The following is a 6,000-nucleotide window of genomic DNA, read 5'->3' as shown; positions in this document are numbered from 1 at the left end:
GGAAGAAGCTGCTGGAAAGGACCGTGTTGCAAAGCCTCCCCCAGGGACACAGAAGAAGAGGGAGGAGATGAGTCGGAGAAGCAGAAGGTAACAGCTCTTTTGTTTGGGTAAAAGAAACACCAGACAGAAAGAGGTGAGACTTTACTCGTTGTCATTGCTTCTGCATGCAAAGGTCCATCAATGCTGTATTGCATTTTAGTGTGTTTCATAGATTTAGTTAAGTATAGTCATTGAGGCACTGTTTTTTTGTGGAAATTGGGTCACCACAGGGGTAACTCAAAACTCTAAATAACAAGCAAAGCAACAAGTTTTTCCAGAAATGTCACTGCATACATGTCAGTGCCACGTATTGTACTAGCTGAAATACCCCCCCTAAAGTATTATGCATCTGTTAATTTAAAATTTCATGCATGTTGTGGAAGAGAGCTTCATATTTAATTTTTACTTCCTTGAGGTTGAGCTTCTTCTTTTAACTTGAGATGCAGCACTTCTTTAAAGAGCCAAAGCTTTTAGGCCTGAAGGTAGTAATCATAGTCCATGAATGCCTTGAGAGTGAATGTGAAAACTATATTTCCAAAGGAATTGGCTTTGCTCTTTCAATTCAGAGTAGCTATACCGCTGCGACTTTGACATTTAAACATAACCACCGGGACAGTTTTTCTTTTTTTGTGGCTTTAAGTGAATATTTAAAACATTCACATTAAAAAGACCCAGACTGATGAGGTTTCTCCGTATTCAGTGCTCAGATGTTCAGAAGCTGAAACCGTGGTATTGGATAATTCAAGAAGGGATATCTTTATTTGGGATATGTTGAATGTATTAAGAGTGAGAGAGGAAATAACTGTGTGTGGCAAAATGTGTATATTGCTAACTGCTTGTCTGCCTTGTAACCTGTGTACAGTATAGAAGAACTGGGACTGAAGGGCTGACAAACCCGATGCTTCTTCACACACAGAACAGGAAGAGAGTCATGCTGCTCTTCAGCTACAGGAAATAACCTCTGTGCTGATGACGCAGGTCTCAGGGGAATGTTCAGCAAGTTCTGTAGGTCTGAAGCATACTGTACGCTCTGTAACTGCATGAGCGGCAGTGTACACACACACACACACACACACACACACATACACACATACTCAGCTACTTATTTCTTTGAGTGCTATTTTGTAAGTTTGGGTTCATCACTAAATTGTCAGAAGCAGCTACAATATCTCACTGTCTTTCTCTCCCTCAGCACCATCTTACACACATGCACACAAACTAGATTAAAAGACGTAAAGCTGCCACTAGACGATATGTCTGTGCAAAGAGATTCCCCGCAACACGTACAGCGGTCTGCCTAATTAGAGCTGAGCACATCTGTGGGCAAGGGAGTCTGCCTCTGCACATGGAGGGGGGATTTGGCCGAGAGCATTCATTCACTGGGCTGTCTGGTGGGGAAGACAATGGAGAGGAGTGCCGATTGGATGTCTTGTTCCAAACTGTGCCGAGCGCTTTCCCCCAGCACAGAGGAAAGAGAAGAATAATGCCAGTTGAATGTCCCATAGAGATGGATTTATTGAGACTATTGGTATTGGAAAATCCGGTTAGTGACTTAATCAAAACAGAGCGGCAGCAGGGAGAGACTGAGCTGAGCCTGTAGACCAGGCAAAACTGATTCCAGCCCTGCCTGTCCTGTCATTTACCTGTCCTCCGGGTAGGTCCACTGCAGTCATTTGTCCTTTGTCTAAACCGTTACATGAAAGGACGTCTGACCTCTAGGACAACCCCTCGCTCATTTGTGAGTCTGCCCTCATGCAGAATATGTGAATGCTTTATATGTCTGTGGTCCTCATAGTCCCTTAACCTAGCATAAACCGTTGCTGTGATCTACATTCCAAACCCGGGGTACTTGTAGGGTACTGCTGCAGTTGTCAGGGGATCCGCAGCGCTGTGGAGCTAGGTCTGGCAAGCGAGACTAGGGGATATGTGGTAATATGGAGAAGCACAATTCATTTGAAAAAAATTAACATTTGTTTAAAAATATATTTACACATCTGGAGTCAACTGTAACACACAATTGAGTGTGTGAAAACTAAGAAAGCAAGCAAGCAAAGAAGTTGAAACTGTTAACTAAAAGTCAGTAGTTAGTAAGTAATGAATAAACGGGTGAAACCGTTAGCTGAAAGTAATGAATAAAACGTTGAAATATTTGCTAAAAGTAATAGATATGAGGCTGAATCATCCAGCTTTTGCTCCTTTAAGTGATACTAGTACACATGCAAACTTGACCAAAAATACAAAAAAATTGAAAGTGCAAATGTATCAAAATAATGTTGTAATGGTACACTATTATACAATAAAATAATAAACATTTGGAACATAACTGGTGGTGTCGATGAAGGGGTACTTGCATGCTTGACATCACCTGTACAGGGCCGTGGTGGTACATGACAGAAAAGGTTGGAAAACCCTGATCAACATAATCTGACCTTCTGTGAGCGCTAACTTTGCCAAGGCTCAACAATACTTAGGCTTTATCTTAACAACAGAAAATGTTCAGACATGTTGCATCTGGATTACAATCAAAGGACAGTGATAGACAATTCAATTTCAATTCAATTTTATTTATAGTATCAAATCATAACGAGTTATCTCAAGACACTTTACAGATAGAGCAGGTCTAGACCACACTCTATAATTTACAAAGACCCAACAATTCCAGTAATTCCCCCAAGAGCAAGCATTTAGTGCTACAGTGGCGAGGAAAAACTTCCTTTTAGGGAGAAACCTCGGACAGACCCAGGCTCTTGGTAGGCGGTGTCTGAAGGTGCCGGTTAGGGGTGTGATGAATAGTGGCAATAATAGTCACAATAAAGATAATGGAACTATGACTAGAAATAGTAGTTGTAGTAGTTCATGGCGTAGCAGTAAGTAAGTAAGTAAGTAAGTAAAGTTTATTTATATAGCACATTTCACAGATAAAAATCACAAAGTGCTTCACAATAAAATGTATTACAGTACAACAAATTAAAATACAAGAAAATTAAATACAAATAGAAAACATAAACAACCATAGGAAACCCTCGACTAACTAAAAGCCTTGAAGAGCAGAGTCTTCAGTTGCTTTTTAAAAGATTCAACAGAATGCACACAATGCAGAAAGGGAGGCAAAGCATTCCACAGCCTAGGAGCCACTGCCTGGAATGATCGGTCCCCTCTAGTTTTAAAATGAGTGCGCACTCAGGGCACTGCAGAGCGTAGCAGGGTGTAGCAGAGCATAGCAGGGTGCGGAGCCAATAACAGGATACATTACAGAATAAAAAGGTAGTATCTCTTAATGATAAGAAATCCCTTATAAATTACTATTACATTTTTATTCTTTCCCATCTCCTATTGTTCTCAAAATTTCAAATCTTTTTGAGATTTGATCATTTATTAACATAATGGATCGATTAATCTCGTGTAACATATTCACTTCAGTGAAATGAATCCACTTTTCTGAGAACACGGCAACATTTTACATGAAACTTTTCTCACCCAGTTTTCTTCACCCACACAGAAAATACACATAAATGTGTAATCAAACACACATGAACACACATAGCTATCACCTCCCACCCACCAGCCTGGAAAATATTAACCTTTTCATCTCATGTCACCTTTTCATCTAACTTCATGCATCACGCTCACATGCCACACTGCACACATGCACATTATGAACTAGTGTAAGCACACATAGATTCATACACACGAACATGCAGACACACAAGTGGCTGCAGATATCTCAGTGGAGCTTGAGAGAATTCAGGGAGTGGAGAGTCATTTGGTTAAAGAGGACCAAACTGCAGGAAACGAGAATCATTGACCCTCCCTTGTGACCGAATTTACAATCTGTGCCTGAAATCAGTTGGAGGAAGAAAGAAAGAAAACTGGAGAAAGTTAGCTGGAGAAGGAAATGTTTGAGCTTCTATAAATAGAAGGCCCATGTTTGAAATGATTCTGAAAGGCATGCAGTCATTTATTATTGAGCTCATATTGCTCCATGTTTATCACATAGAATGAGTCAAAGAAACTTACAGTATAAACCTTACATGCCTCTTTGGAATCTAGATTTATTTTCTGACAATAGCAGATTTAAAACTAGTGATAGGCCACATTGTGGATTTATGAAAGACTAAAGTGTTTTAGGTAAATAAGATTTACACGTTTTGGTGCAGCATGCATTTTTGAAATAATACAAATTAACAATGTGATGCAGCATCAGCATTCAACTAAATAAAGGGACACAGAACTGAAGTCTTGAACTAGTAGATCAGATACTGCATTTGACAAAAAGCTGGTATATCCCTGTAAATCATGAATCTGTTCAGCTCCTCAAATGCAATAGCAAGCAATCTAATTATCTTACATCAGCACCTATGTGCCATCTGCATTGTGTGCTGTTTGACTGTCAAACAAAAGGGGATTTAAATACTCTGTTGACCTTTATTTAAGATGTTTAGCTCAACCGCGTTTGAGTGTGAGGCATTAACGAAAAAAAAGAGAAGGCTTTTGCATTGAAGAGGTGCACGGGGCCTCATTCATAATTCAGAGGCGTCGCAGCGATATGAGAGAGGAGAACGCATCTGTCTGCATTACACCAGTGTTGCCTCTGCGTTGCATCACCCTCCCGGGTGGTTCGTTTTCGAGAGTTTAATACGCTCCCTATCAGTCGCGCTCTGGCTGTGGCTAATTTCAGCCTCAGATAAGAGCCTTTATTTGTCACTCTGCTCCTTTGCCCCATCACACAGCCTAGCAGTGCCTTCTCTGTCTGAAATCTTTAAAGGAGTGCTGACTGGATGAGCTGCTGTTTGTCTATATGTTACTTGTGACTGTTAAGTGTGCAGCATCACAAGTAGGCCTAAGGATGTTATGAACCTTCATTGCTAACTGGAAACCCATCCCCCCCACACATGTATAGCCGTCTTCCCACACAAAGAGAGGCGCATGTGCCTTATTACACACACACACACACACACACAGCTGGCTGCTGGTCTGTCTGACCTAGTTTATTTCTGTAGGCTGCTCTAATGGAGGGAGCGAGCGTGGTGTATTATCTGACTGCATCTGATTTGCATTTCTGCCCTGTCACTGGCAGATGGCACCAGAGGTCGAGAGAAGAGCTTTTTGGAGGCCCTGTCGCACACAACACAAACAGTACTGCACGTACACAACACACACACAAACGCATGCACAGACACTTCACACATATAAATACTTTAATGATCCGAAAAGCTGACTTACATACCAAATGCACTTTCTATCAAGTAAAAATAAGGATGTTGTATGTAATAAAGACGTGCAGGTGCATGCTGTACATATAGTACCGAGGGGCGGAGAGTGTGGTGCTTTGAACTGTAGGGTATGGTTTACACCCTCTGCTCCTGCGCTATTCATGCTTAATAGGAAGGAAGTGATGAATCACACTCACTTATTTGTGGTAGTGGTGAGTGTTCAAGTACAGATAGAGCCTCTCTTTCTCACATACACACGCACGCACGCACACACACACACACACACACCCTCACATACTCTCTCTCTCTCTCTCTCTCTCTCTCTCTCTCTCTCTCTCTCTCTCTCTCTCTCTCTCTCTCGAAATCACAGAGGAAGTAAACAGACATGAAACCTCAGCACTTTGTTATTTTCTATCTGATGGAAGTCTCTGTCATGGTTGAAATCATTTAGAAAGAATGTGATATTGGGTAGCTACCGCCTGGGTAGCTCACCTGGTAGAGCATGCGCCCCATGTGCAGAGGCGTTGTCCTCACTGCAGTGGCTGCGGGTTCAATTCCGACCTGCGACCCCTCCATGTCATTCCTACTCTCTCTCCCCCTTTCAAGTCTAAGTTCTCCTGTCAAATAAAGGCCTAAAAATGCCCAAAAAATAATCTTAAAAAAATTGTGATGATATGAAATGGCATGTTTACGTCTCCTGTATTGCATCAGGACGTTTATGACATCACAGATCACATCACCGATAGTG

The sequence above is a fragment of the Sander lucioperca genome, chromosome 15 (assembly GCF_008315115.2).
Source record: "Sander lucioperca isolate FBNREF2018 chromosome 15, SLUC_FBN_1.2, whole genome shotgun sequence".
Classification (NCBI taxonomy): Eukaryota; Metazoa; Chordata; class Actinopteri; order Perciformes; family Percidae; genus Sander; species Sander lucioperca.
This window is presented reverse-complemented; position numbering follows the sequence as displayed.